This window comes from Arachis hypogaea, chromosome 19, assembly GCF_003086295.3.
Source record: "Arachis hypogaea cultivar Tifrunner chromosome 19, arahy.Tifrunner.gnm2.J5K5, whole genome shotgun sequence".
Lineage (NCBI taxonomy): Eukaryota > Viridiplantae > Streptophyta > Magnoliopsida > Fabales > Fabaceae > Arachis > Arachis hypogaea.
This window is the reverse complement of record NC_092054.1, coordinates 63,068,329-63,083,767: the sequence shown is the minus strand read 5'-3', so window position 1 is coordinate 63,083,767 and position 15,439 is coordinate 63,068,329. Positions and strand designations below refer to the sequence as shown.

General features: G+C 36.6%; 1 long non-coding RNA gene across 1 annotated transcript; it reads left to right on the top strand.

Annotated features, from left to right (window-relative positions):
* The first annotated feature begins 477 nt into the window (after window positions 1–477).
* Window positions 478–13,233, top strand: LOC140181970 (uncharacterized). Its single transcript, XR_011877684.1, has 2 exons — window positions 478–1,488; window positions 4,049–13,233. It is a non-coding gene; the product is annotated as an uncharacterized lncRNA (long non-coding RNA).
* The last annotated feature ends 2,206 nt before the right edge of the window (window positions 13,234–15,439 follow it).

The following is a 15,439-nucleotide window of genomic DNA, read 5'->3' as shown; positions in this document are numbered from 1 at the left end:
TGTATAATTTAATTTAAATAATTCTATTTTAAATGAATTATGTTATTAATTTGAACTCTTAGAAATTATTTTATTAGAAATGATTAGATTGATATTTATAAATACTTTAAGTTTAAGTCAATTAATATTTATGTACAATTTTTATTATAATTAATTATTTTATAAATTGAAATTAAAGTTTTAGAGATAGAAAAATAATAGAGATTTGTATGATTTAATCTAGAAAATTGATATTTGAATTTAAATTATACTTTACAAAATATAATTAACTTGTTCATTTTATAATATATATTAGAAATAATTGATTGAACTTAGCAATATGTTGATAAATAATGTTCCTAAATATTTTTAAGAGAGTATATTTAATTTTAAAATTATCCTACCCTCTAATTTTATCAAAATATCTATTCATATCTATCTATATTCTTTTATAAAATCCTAATTTCTAACCCTAAATCTCAAAATCTCCAAATTCATTCAGAAACCCTAATTTTCCCAATTCCTAACCCTAATAGATGCAGCCTCACCCTCCTCCTTCAACGGAACAAACACACACGAACTCACCTTCTCTCCCTTAGTTTTGCCGTGACACACACACACTCAGAACACCACACCCGCTCAGCCCATGCTCCTTCCGTCACACACCCACGCACTGTGAACGGAGTTGCATCTCGTCCAGCCTGCCTCGCCACCGCCGCCGTTATTATTGCCGACGAAGAGGGACGCCGTTGACGCTGTTCACGGAGGAAGGAGGAACCGAGCGAAACCCAGGGGAGGAGAGAGCCTCTGCTGCGTTGCCACCGCGCCATTGTCGCGCCTAGGCGTTGCTGTTGAAGCCACTCCTGCCGTTGCTGCTATTAGGGTTTGTTGCCGTTGATGAAGCTTCAGCCGCCGCTGAGGAAGGGAGCCCGAACGTCGTCGCCGAACTACCACGCCGCCGTAGCTGTCGCCGGGAAGGTTGTTGGAGCTTGCCGAGGATACGGTTCTGATTTTGAAGCAATTCATCCATGTCACTGCTCATCTTTATCCTCTGTTCTGCCGCTGGGTTCCGTGAGTTGCCAGAGCCTCTCCCGCCATCAGAGATGTTGTTTGGTTGATGCCGCTGCTGGAGCTCCATTGAAGTTGGTCATTGTCGCTGAAGCCTCCCTAGTCGCCGCTGCCGTCCGAGCCGCCGCCAGTGGAAGTCGCTGCCGCCGCTGTTGTGTCTGCCGTGGGGAGAAACACGATGGTGGGGAAAGAACCTGTAATGTCACTGAGCTCTGCCCCTGTTTTTGGAATCCGAGAAGAGCGCCACTGCCGCTGCTAGAGTTGATGTTGCTCTGGCTTTACTCTGAATTGTTACTGCTGCTGCTTGGATGAAGCTGAGACCTTTCACCATCACTGGAGCTGCCCAGAATCATCATGGTAGCTGCTAAGAGAGCAGAACGGATGTTAGAACTGCCAACGGAGCTGCTGGGTTTAGTGATTTCCCTGAGTTTCCACTTTGAGGTAGGGGATTTAACGTTTTTAATTTAGAATGCCTACAAAGTTATTTGGATAATTGCAAATAGTTAATAATGATTAAGAGTTGATTAATTGATGTGAATTGTTTGGAATATGTTTGAGAATAGTTAGTTGAAGTGATTATTTTGAATTATGATTAGAATTGAATGTGGTTGTGGTTACTTTGAATTATAATTGAAATTAGATGCGGTTGTAAAATGTGACTGAATTATTGATTCTGCGATGAATTGGTTGAGATTCTGATTTTGAGTGAATTATTATCTTGTTTGATGTTGAATTGGATATTTGATGTATGGGAACGGCTGTGAAGTTTACTTGTGACTAGTTGAGATGGGTTTTGGTGGTTATTGAAGGATTGGAACTAAGAGATTAAACTGTTTTGAGAACCTCTGATTTTCTGAAATAATATAGTAAACTTTAAGAGTATATAAATAATTTATTAATGGTTAGACTAATTTTCTGTGTCATGATTTATTGATTCTAACTTGGCTGTGATTATGAATGGTTTCATTGTTGTAACGATTAATTGATGAGGTTGATTTTGGTTTGAGGCTATGCTTGTTACCTAAATTTCAGGTTACATTGATTTCTTAATTTGGTTGTTATTGTTGATTTAAGGTTAACTAGAGTTGATTTTGAGAACGGTTAAAGGATTGGAGGATGATTACTGAAATATTTTTCTAAAGTTTGATCTTTAGAATAAAATGGTAACTTTGCTAATAACTAAAGAACTTTAAAAATAACTAGAAATATGAAAGGATGGTGTTTGGAATATTAGTTATGAATTCTAGAGGCTGGACTGATCTACCTTTAAAGGACGGTTTATGGAAACTCTGATTTTAAGTATTGTTAGGATGTCGATTGTTAAACTGATTTATGATGAAATGATTACTGAGATTCTGTTGTTGTGAAAACTGCTGATAAAAGGGCTGGTGATTTGTTGAGAAAGAGGGAACCCGTAAGGGTGGCTAAGTCCGAGTTTTAGGGGAAGTGCTGCCGAAATTTTATAAAATCTGAGATTTTATTTGAGAAGTTATTTTAGAAGATTTGAACTTCGATAATCATATTATTTGAGTTTTATTTAGTTAAGAAAAGAATTATAATATTTTGAATTTGAATTACCAAGGAAGGGTTTATGTTTCGAACTTGAATTATTTAAGAAAGAAATTATGTTTTGAATTTGATTCAATATAGAAAGAGTTATGTTTTGGGCTTGAAATAAAGGATTACCTTTTTAGAAATTTGGTGAAATAATAGTATTTGAATTTGAATAGTAAGAGAGATGATTTTTGAATCTTTATGAAGTTGGTAAACTTGAGAAAGAGTTTTATTTGATTACTTCTAATGAAAGGTTATGTTTTAAAAAGTGTTTAATGAATTTAAAAAAATGAATGATTTTCTTGAGTCTTTGATAGAGAACTAAAATGAAAGATAGTTTTAAAGTTGGCTTGACTCAAGATTGCCATAGCAGAGATTATGAACTGAATTGATGATTGAGATTTTTATGAACGAATGGTAAAGAGAAATGGCTTGAGCCAAGATATTGCAAAAGTGAAAGATGTAAAGTTTGTATAGTATGATTGAACAGAGAAAGAAAAAGATATTGCATAAGAATGTGAATGTGATGACGAATAATGAAAATGATAATGAATGATGGTAATGAGAATGATTATGTAATGATCTGTTGCGTGAAGGCAGCCAGATAGATGGTGGTACGACCACTAAGAGCGCTTCCTTGGGATACTTAGCTATAATGCTATTCTGTAAGTCAGAGGACTCTTACAGAGGTATCGAGAAAATACATAACTAGCATATGCTCCTGTAAGTCAAAGGACTCTTACAGTGAGTGTATGTGAGTGTGCTCCTGTAAGTCAAAGGACTCTTACAGTGAGTGTGTTGGGCAGACTAGCTCTGCTTTGTAAGTCAAAGGACTCTTGCAGTGGGTTGCTAGTGCCGCCATGCAAGTCAAAGGACTCTTGCAGTGGTTTGCCCCGCAAGTCAAAGGACTCTTACGATGGGTGTTGCCAACAGGGAAGCCTTACCTGGTCAAAGGTCTCCGGGTAACGTCGGGAGCGGGTATGTAACCGACAAATGAGCTCATTACCTGCACTAGGGCTAGACATGCATCATTCTTGTTTGCGCATTTGCATTTGATTGGGTTTTCTCATTGTACTTCCTTGTGATTGTGCTGTTTGCCTTGTTGCGACTTGATTGTATGTTGAACTGAATCTCTTGCTTGCACTATTAGTTTGTGAATGTATTAAATTGATTAAGAATTGATGTTTTGATTGAGAATTAATTATGTGACTGATAGATGGTTAATGTGACTTGTTTAATATTTAGAATTTGTTTGAGTTTAGAGATTTTGAAGGAGGTAATTAATTAGCTAAAGTAAAACCAAAAGTATCTTCAAAAAGGTTTGATAAAAATATAGTTTCCTTGAGTATGTTAATTATTTGCATGTTAATCATTACTTTTACGACATTCCCATTCCCTACTGAGAACGTGTGGTGTGTTCTCACCCCAAAATCTTCCACCCTTTCAGTGATATAGGTTCGAAGACTCAGTTTGAAGCTGCAGGCGATTGTTAGACCTTATTTATGAGTTAAGTTTTTGAACTGAGTTGTTTTCATAGAATTTCCTCGCCTTTGTTGCTTAAGATTTTATTTTATAAAGAGGGATAGGAGTTATATCTAAGTTACACTTGTATTTGTTTGTATAATATTTACTAATAATTATATGATTATTATTATTTGGCGATGCTTGATATATGATTTGATAAATAAAAACAAAATTTTCTGGCATTTTCTATTAAAACTGAAACACGATATCGAACTAAAGGCTCAATAGTAAATAGTTAATAAAGGAAAGTAGGTTGGCATCGCCTTACTTTCGGTACGATCATGACGTTCTGAAAGTTGGGTCGTTACACCTCCCCTCCACTAAGTGCTCTACAATCAGCCCAAGCATCCAACACGCACCGAAACAAACCAAACACTCAAGCTACTCCATATAATCTTAACCCACTCAAAATTGGGATGAAACCCACTTAGAATCCATGCTAGAGTATCCCACAACAGTTTGATGAGAAGAGTGACGCGTGACCTTAAATGGCTTGTCAATCAAAGATACAGTTTAGAAGTTATGAGCAAAAAAGTGTGGTGGTGAATAGTGCATCTATGGTTTCGCTTCTCCTCTCTTCTCTCTTCTCTCTTCTTTGTGCTGAATGTGTGTGAATGAAGGGGGAGTGTGCTGAATTGTCAAGGGTGGAAGGCTTATAAGTCTTGGGCTTGGGCTCAACATGGGTCCGTTTGTGAGTTTTGCGTCCGTTGTGTAACGACCCAATTTTCAGTATGTCTAGATCATACCAGAAACTGAGTGCTACCAACTTGTCTTCCTAATTATTATCTATTATTTACTATATGGGCCTGATTCGTTGTTAAAAGCGTAGTTATTTTGCGAGGTACTTTTTGTTTTTGAAAACATTTGTATTAATAGATGGAATCATTCATAATCAATTCACAACAGATAACAGATAAAACAGTTATAAACAACCACACATAAATACATCACAAGCAGTTAACAATCCAGCCTTTATTTAAGTATACACTTTTAGTTAGAACACCCCTAGATATATCTAGATAATAACTATATACATATATATACATACAACATCCCAGGCCCTGACCTATTAAAGAAGTCCCTAAGCTGGCACCCAGGCTAGCCTAGACTCTATACTCACCTAGTCCCGCTAAACTACTAAAGCGAGGGAAAGTACGTTCTAGTCTTCAAGACTCAATTCAGGTGGAACGTCATTAAAAGGTGGAGCATCATCTACTACTCCTCTGCACGATTATACGTTGTCATATGACGTCTCACTAGTACTTCATCACGTATCCACATAACAGGACTCTCGTACACAGGATTTAGGTTAAAGTTCCCATACGAACGGGGTGCAAACGTTGGCTGGTCCCACAGTGTATACATATAAATAAAGAGCGAGATTCACCCTAGACTTAGAAGACTATCTAGAGCGGAATCCTCTTTGTGAACATTCATTAGCGAACTACAGTAGGGTACTCATGCTTCCATCTGAAGGGGGAAGGGAGAGAGAAGCGGTAAGAACTGGAGAGTTCTTAGCAAGGTCGGGGTTATTAGTTAAGTTCATTAATTCTGTGTCGCTTAGCCGACAAATAGCAGAATACAGTGAAGCAGTAAATAGAAGATATAGATAAATAAAGAAATTAAGAAATCAGCAAGCAGAACACAACAAAGAATACAAGAAAATAAAACACAGACACAAAGAGTATATTACAAACAGGAAAAGCATAAATTCAAACAACAATCATAACAGAGGAAATGCACAACCAAGCATGATGCATGTCTGTCCTATGTAGGCCATGAGCTCACGTGTCGGTTTGCATCCTGCAGCCCGACATTACCTAGGAACTAGTCCTGGATATGGCTTATTCTTTGTAGGTGAACTTCGGCCTACAGAAATAGCACTCCTATAAGTGAACTTCGGCTTACAGGAATAGTCTAACCACAACACAACAACTTTCTGTAGGTGAACTTCGGCCTATAGAAATGGCACCTCTGTAAGTGAACTTCGGCTTACAGAAATGGCGTCCCTGTAGGTGTACTTCGACTTACAGGAGTCACAACTCTCTGTAGGTGAACTTGGGCCTACAGGAGCAACACCCTGAGATACATATTTGATATTCACTGTAGGTGAACTTCGGCCTACAGGAATAACAACTCTCTGCTTATTCTGTGAGGTCAAACACACAACTATATAGCTTTTAACTCTTTTCCTTTCTAAAATGTTTGCAAGTTTCTAAATCCTTTTTCATCACCTGACATACCGTAATACCTTCTCTTATACCTTTTCTTAGGTGTTTAATAAAGAGAATTAAGGAATTCTGGACTCAACACTGCCCTTCCTGAGGCTTTTAGGAAAAACTGCTTTCTTATCAATATTTTAATATTTAATATTAAAATAATAATATTTTATTCAACTTTCAAAAATTGCATTTTGAACCCCGAACTTTTTGGAAATTGTATTTTAACCCCTTAACTTTTAATATTTGCACTTTGGCCCATCAACTTTCTATTAATTAACTTTCAACTCCAAACTTTTTAATAATTGCATTTTGACCTCAAAATCATCAAAATAAATGTTTTCACATCCCTCTAAAAACCCAAAACATTTTTCCAAAAGTTCATCAGATTTCCACTTGATTTTCAGCTAGTTTTTCAATCTTTTCAGTAACCAATTTTTACTTGATTTTTACCAAACCAAAGAGCAACGTTTCAACCATCAAATACACATCAAATATCAAGAATTTCGTGGCTGGAAAGTGACGTTTTCCAGCAGCAACAACAATAACTTCAGAACCATCAAAAACTTGATTTTCAAGCATTAAACAACAAGATCTCATGATCAAACCATCACACAAACACTCAAAATCAAGCCTCAAACAAAAAGATCTGATTTCACACTTCTAGAACACAACCAATCATTGATTAATTTACCAAACCTTACCTCCATTGCTGCTGGCAAGAGTTGAACCAAAAACAAGCTTCCAAAAGCACTTTTTTGCCTTAAGGCAGCTAGAAATCATGTTTTCTTAGAGCCTATGGTTATTGAACATGAGATCCTAAGAGAAAACATGAAGAAAACATCATCAGCTTGAGTTTCGACCATGGCTAAAACTTCAAGGAGGAGGAGCAGCCATCATACCTTGATTTACTCCATGAAAATTGACATGGGAATGAAGAGGAGGAAGAGGCGAACACTTTGATCGGATTAGATTTTTAATAGGGTTTTAGTATGAGAAGGAACGGAGAAGGAAGCTCAGGTGTTCATGGAAGTTTTCATGGAAGTTCTTCCATTTTTCTCTCAAGAAATTTCGAAAATTCTAGCTTGGTAGGAAGAAAAGTTGATGTTAATGATGAGCCTAGGGACCCGTGGGGTTAGGATAAGCATTATCCTAAAGTTTGGTGTAAAATTATCTCAAGAAAGGATAATTATTAAAGTTAGATGTATTAGAATACAAGTGTTTCTTACTTTTTCCTTAAGAAACCTTTGCTTGGAGAGCAAAAAAGAGAACATGTGGTGACTAACTCTGGGAGAGCCACGTGTCATTGGGTGCTGACTCATCAGAGTTTAATAATAAAATATCATTCAAAAGATAATTACTAAAACTAGAAACATTAAATTACACTACTAAAGGATAAGCATAAGCTTTACTAGTATAAATGACACTAGTAACAAGATAATCATGAGAATAAAAGATATATGATGAAGCATTAGCAACGTTAAGTTCATCTAATAATGCCAGTATTATCCGTTACTGGTAGATTTCAAGCTCAGTAATTATATTACTAAACATAGATCAACGTTAACCATAGCAGAGAAATAATAATATATAAATATTATATTAATATAATTTTCTCTCGAAACTCGAAACTGGCTCGTCACATAGAGATTAACCACGGAAATCAGAATTTTGAAATTCGGATTCGAAGTGGCTCAAAAACGCAACTTTTCGTGACGTGCTTACATAGATTAGGAGAGGTGTCTGGTGCAGTCAAGCTGCTGACTCAGCAGCTTGATGACATAGCACCTGTGTAGTAGAGGTGCTTATACATACTAAAATTTCTAAAAATTCCATAAAAATTCCGTTTGATCCCGAAAAAGTGTCGTTTCTTCGAGGCTAGGCCATTACATTCTACCTTCCTAAAAGAAAAATTTGCCCTCAAAATTTCAGCCATGTTTAAGAATCCATCTTCAAGCGATCTATTTCCTTCAAAATATCTTGGCAAAGAAATCGGTCCTTTCCTTATAGCATCCAAATCTCACATAGCCTTAGCCATGGAGATCATAACAACTATGAGAATAGTTGTGCCTTATACGAATTTTTCATTCGGAACTCGATTAAACTATGCCTATTCACAGTCATTGAGGTCTTGTTCGCACCAAACAATCAACATTAATGTGATCAGTCTGAATATCTCAAGGTAAGCACGAACATTCCCAAAATGAGCGCTCATAGACATTCATACCAAATGTATCTTAAAGATACCCAAACAGCATGAGACACACAAGCAGAATATGCAGTATGCATAATCAGTCCATTCCCCAGGCTCTACTGGGAACGAACTGCTCTGATACCAAATTGTAACGACCCAACTTTCAGTATGTCTAGATCATACCAGAAAATGAGCGCTACCAACTTGTCTTCCTAATTATTATCTATTATTTACTATATGAGTTTGATTCATTGTTAAAAGCGTAGTTATTTTGCGAGGTACTTTTTTTTTGAAAACATTTGTATTAATAGACGGAATCATTCAAAATTAATTCACAACAGATAACAGATAAAACAATTATAAACAACCGCACATAAATACATCATAAGCAGTTAACAATATTCAGTGATCCAGCCTTTATTTAAGTATAGACTTTTAGTTAGAATACCCCTAGATATATCTAGATAATAACTATATATATATATACAGCATCCCAGGCCCTGACCTATTCAAGAAGTCCCTAAGCTGGCACCCAGACTAGCCTAGACTCTATACTCACCTAGTCCCGCTAAACTACTAAAACGAGGAAAAGTACGTTCTAGTCTTCAAGACTCAATTCAGGTGGAACGTCATCAAATGGTGGAGCATCATCTACTACTCCTCTGCACGATTATACGTTGTCATATGACGTCTCACTGGTACTTCATCACATAGACATAACAGGAGTCTTGTACACAAGATTTAGGTTAAAGTTCGCATACGAACGGGGTGCAAACATTGGCTGGTCCCACAGTGTATACATATAAATAAAGAGCGAGATTCACCCTAGACTTAGAAGACTATCTAGAGTGGAATCCTCTTTGTGAACGTTCATCAGCGAACTACAGTAGGGTACTCATGCTTCCATCTGAAGGGGGAAGGGAGAGAGAAGGGGTAAGAACTGGGGAGTTCTTAGCAAGGCCGGGGTTATTAGTTAAGTTCATTAATTGTGTGTCGCTTAGCCGACAAATAGCAGAATACAGTGAAGAAGTAAAAAGAAGATACAGATAAATAAAGAAATTAAGAAATCAGAAAGTAGAACACAAAAAAGAACACAAGAAAATAAAACACAGACACAAAGAGTATATTACAAACAAGAAAAAGCATACATTCAAACAACAATCATAACAGAGGAAATGCACAACCAAGTATGATGCATGTCTGTCTTATGCAGGCCATGAGCTCACGTGTCGGTTTACACCCTGCAGCCTGACATTACCTAGGAACTAGTCCTGGATATGGCTTATTCTCTGTAGGTGAACTTCGGCCTACAGAAATAGCACTCCTGTAAGTGAACTTCGGCTTACAGGAATAGTCTAACCACAACACAACAACTTTCTGTAGGTGAACTTCGGCCTACAAAAAAGGCGCCTCTGTAGGTGAACTTTGACTTACAGAAATGGCGTCCCTGTAAGTGAACTTTGGCTTACAGGAATCACAACTCTCTGTAGGTGAACTTGGGCCTACAGGAGCAACACCCTGAGATACACATTTGATATTCACTGTAGGTGAACTTCGGCCTACAGGAATAACAACTCTCTGCTTATTCTGTGAGGTCAAACACATAGCTATATAGCTTTTAACTCTTTTCCTTTCTAAATTGTTTGCAAGTATCTAAATTCTTTTTCATCACCTGACATACCGCAATACCTTCTCTTATACCTTTTCTTAGGTGTTTAATAAAGAGAATTAAGGAATTCTGGACTCAACACTGCCTTCCTGAGGCTTTTGGGAAAAACTGCTTTTTTATCAATATTTTAATATTTTATTCAACTTTCAAAAATTGCATTTTGAACCCCGAATTTTTTGGAAATTGTATTTTAACCCCCTTAACTTTTAATATTTGCACTTTGGCCCCTCAACTTTCTATTAATTAACTTTCAATCCGAAGCTTTTTAATAATTTCATTTTGACCTCAAAATCATCAAAATAAATGTTTTCACATCCTTCTAAAAACCCAAAATATTTTTCCAAAAGTTCATCAGATTTCCACTTGATTTTCAGCTAGTTTTTCAATCTTTTCGGTAACCGATTTTTACCTGATTTTTACCAAACCAAAGAGCAACGTTTCAGCCATCAAATACACATCAAATATCATGAATTTCATGGTTGGAAAGCCACGTTTTCCAGCAGTAATAGCAACAACTTCAGAACCATCAAAAACTTGATTTTCAAGCATTAAACAACAAGATCTCATGATCAAACCATCACACAAACACTCAAAATCAAGCCTCAAGCAACAAGATCTGATTTTACACTTCAAGAACACAACCAATAATTGATTAATTTACCAAACCTTACCTCCTTTGCTGCTGCCAAAAGTTGAACCAAAAACAAGCTTCCAAAAGCACTTTTTTGCCTTAAGGCAGCTAGAAATCACGTTTTCTTAGAGCCTATGGTGATTGAACAAGAGACCCTAAGAGAAAACATGAAGAAAACATCATCAGCTTGAGTTTCGACCCTGGCTGAAACTTCAAGGAGGAGGAGCGGCCATCATACCTTGATTTACTCCATGAAAATTGACATAGGAATGAAGAGGAGGAAGAGGCGAACACTTTGATCGGGTTAGATTTTTATTACAGTTTTAGTATAAGAAGAAACGGAGAAAGAAGCTCAGGTGTTCATGGAAGTTCTTCCATTTTTCTCTCAAGAAATTTCGAAAATTCTAGCTTGTTTGGAAGAAAAGTTGATGTTAATGATGAGCCTAGGGACCCGTGGGGTTAGGATAAGCATTATCCTAAAGTTGGGTTTAAAAATATCTCAAGAAAAGATAATTATTAAAGTTAGATATATTAGAATACAAGTGTTTCTTTCTTTTTTCTTAAGAAACCTTTGCTTGGAGAGCAAGAAAGAGAACATGTGGTGGCTAACTCTGGGAGAGCCACGTGTCACTGGGTGCTGACTCATCAGAGTTTAATAATAAAATATCATTCTGGAGATAATTATTAAAACTAGAAATATTAGATTACACTACTAAAGGATAAGCATAAGCTTTACTAGTATAAATGACACTAGTAACAAGATAATCATGAGAATAAAAGATATATGATGAAGCATTAGCATTGCTAATTTCATCTAAGAATGCCGGTATTATTCATTACTGGTAGATTTCAAGCTCAGTAATTATATTACTAAACATAGATCAACACCACAGCAGAGAAATAATAATATAATATTCCAAATAAAATAATAATATATGAATATTATATTAATATAATTTTCTTTCAAAATTCGAGATCGGCTCGTCACATAGAGATTAACCACGGAAATCAGAATTTTGAAATTCGGACTCGAAGTGGCTCAAAAATGCAACTTTTCGTGACATGCTTACATAGATCAGGAGAGGTGTCTGGTGCAGTCAAGCTGCTGACTCAGCAGCTTGATGACACAACACCTGTGCGGCAGAGGTGCTTATACGCACTAAAATTCCTAAAAATTCCATAAAAATTCTGTTTGATCCCGAAAAAGCGCCGTTTCTTCGATGCTAGGCCGTTACATTCTACCATCCTAAAAGAAAATTTTGCCCTCAAAATTTCAGCCACGTGTAAGAATCCATCTTCAAGCGATCTATTTTCTTCAAGATATCCTAACGAAGAAATCGGTCCGTTCCTTACAGCATCCAAATCTCACATAGCCATAGCCATGGACATCATAACAACTATGAGAATTGTTGTGCCTCATACGAATTTTTCATTCGGAACTCGATTAAACTATGCCTATTCACAGTCATTGAGGTCTTGTTTGTACCAAACAATCGACATTAAGGTGATCAGTGTTAATATCTCAAGGTAAGCACGAACATTCCCAAAATGAGCGCTCACAGACATTCATGCCAAATGTATCTTAAAGATACCTGATAAACCCCATTTGTAGGGTTTATCTTTTGTTGAATTTAGAGTATTTTATCAACTTTTTCTCACATTTATCCAATGAAATAGCATGATTTTGTGATTCTCCCTTAGTTTGCGCTTAAATGTGAAAACATGCTTTTAGACCTTTAATTTGATGATTTTAATCTTTCTTTGATTCCACTAGATGCCTTGATTTGTTTGTTAAGTGATTTCAGGTAGAAAAGGCTAGGAATGGATCAAAGGAGTGAAGAGGAAAGCATGCAAAGTGGTGAAATAATGAAAAAGCCAAAGATTTAGAAATATTCATCCACGCGCATGCGCACTAAACGCGCACGCGTTGATCGCGAAAACCTCAAGGGACGCGCACGCATGCTGTACGTGTACGCGTCGGTGGCCGCACGTGATTTTTAAATAGAAAATGTGACCAGCGATTTCTGAGAGCTGTGGGGCCCAGTTTACAACCAACTTTGGCGCCAAAATGCATAAAAGGACCAAGGATTGAAGGGGAATGCATCATTCACACATCTTTTGCTCATTTTTACATATTAGGATTAGTTTTATTTAGTTTTAGAGCGAGAAGCTCTCACTTCTCTCTAGAATTAGGATTAGGCTTAGTTCAATAATCTTAGATCTAGGTTTTAATTCATGCTTTCATATTCTTCTACTTCTCAATTCTTTGTTGTTACATTCATCGTTCTTCTACTCTTTTGTTGTAATTTTCTTTATGTTGTTTCTATGCTTTGTTGTAGATCTACTCTTGTTCCTTCTATTTTCTTCCAATTCAATTTGAGGTAATTCATATTAATTGTGTTTCTTTTGATTGTTGTTGTTAATACTTTGTAATAATTGTTGTTAGAATTCATTCTTGTTGTGATTTTATCATGTTTTCCTTTTGTGCCTTCCAAGTGTTTGATGAAATGTTTGGAAGGATGTTAGGGTAGAATTTTATGCTCTTGGCTTGGGATGGTAACTTAGGAACTCTTGAGTTACTAATGTCCAAGTAATTGATGATTGGGAGCCATTGACTCTAGTTCTCACTAATTGATTTGGCGGAGAACTAGGACTTATGGACTTGGATTGATATAGCTCATTTGACTTTCCTCTACTACTAGTTAGAGGATGTTTTAATGGGATTGATCCTTGCCAATTCTCATGTTGTGGTTAGTGATAGGGATAGAAATCCTTAACCACCAAACCTTGCCAAGACCGCTTTATCATTTACATTTCCATTGCCATTTACTTTTCTTGTTTCTTATCTAAACCCCCAAAATATACAACTCATAACCAATAACAAGAACACTACCCTGCAATTCCTTTGAGAGACGACCTGAGGTTTAAATACTTCGGTTTATAATTTTAGGGGTTTGTTACTTGTGACAAACAAATGTTTGTATGAAAGGATTATTGATCGGTTTAGAAACTATACTTTACAACGAGATTCCATTAGTGAAATTCTATACCGTTAAAAATCCATTCATCAATACCCAAACATCATGAGACACACAAGTAGAGTATGCAGTAAAGCATAGTCAGTCCATTCCCTATGCTTTACTGGGAACAAACTGCTCTGATACCAAATTGTAACGACCCAATTTTCAGTATGTCTAGATCATACCGAAAACTGAGCGCTACCAACTTGTCTTTCTAATTATTATCTATTATTTACTATATGAGCCTGATTCGTTGTTAAAAGCGTAGTTATTTTGCAAGGTACTTTTTGTTTTTGAAAACATTTGTATTAATAGACGGAATCATTCATAATCAATTCACATCAGATAATAAATAAAACAGTTATAAACAACCACACATAAATACATCACAAGCAGTTAACAACATTCAGTGATCCAGCCTTTATTTAAGTATAGACTTTTAGTTAGAACACCCCTAGATATATCTAGATAATAACTATATATATATATATATATATATACAACATCCCAGGCCCTGACCTATTCAAGAAGTCCTTAAGCTGTTATCCAGGCTAGCCTAGACTCTATACTCACTTAGTACCGCTAAACTACTAAAGCGAAGGAAAGTACGTTCTAGTCTTCAAGACTCAATTCAGGTGGAACATTATCAAAAGGTGGAGCATCATCTACTACTCCTCTGCACGATTATACGTTGTCATATGACGTCTCATTGGTACTTCATCACGTAGCCACATAACTGGAGTCTCGTACACACAATTTAGGTTAAAGTTCGCATACGAACGGGGTGCAAACGTTGGCTGGTCCCACAGTGTATACATATAAATAAAGAGCGAGATTCACCCTAGACTTAGAAGACTATTTAGAGCGGAGTCCTCTTTATGAACGTTCATCAGCGAATTACGGTAGGGTACTCATGCTTCCATCTGAAGGGGGAAGGGAGAGAGAAGGGGTAAGAACTGGTGAGTTCTTAGCAAGGCCGGGTTTTTAGTTAAGTTCATTAATTCTGTATTGCTTAGCCGACAAATAGCAGAATACAGTGAAGCAGTAAACAGAAGATACAGATAAATAAAGAAATTAAGAAATCAGAAAGCAGAACACAACAAAGAAAACAAGAAAATAAAACACAGACACAAAGAGTATATTACAAACAGGAAAAGCATATATTCAAACAACAATCATAACAGAGGAAATGCACAACCAAGTATGATGCATGTCTGTCCTATGCAGGCCATGAGCTCACGTGTCGGTTTACACCCTGCAGCCCGACATTACCTAGGAACTAGTCCTGGATATGGCTTATTCTCTGTAGGTGAACTTCGGCCTACAGAAATAGCACTCTTGTAAGTGAACTTCGGCTTACAGGAATAGTCTAACCACAATACAACAACTTTTTCTAGGTGAACTTCGGCCTATGGAAATGGCACCTCTGTAAGTGAACTTCGGCTTACAGAAATGGCGTCCCTGTAAGTGAACTTCGACTTACAGGAATCACAACTCTCTGTAGGTGAACTTGGGCCTACAGGAGCAACACCCTGAGATACACATTTGATATTCACTGTAGGTGAACTTCGGCCTACAGGA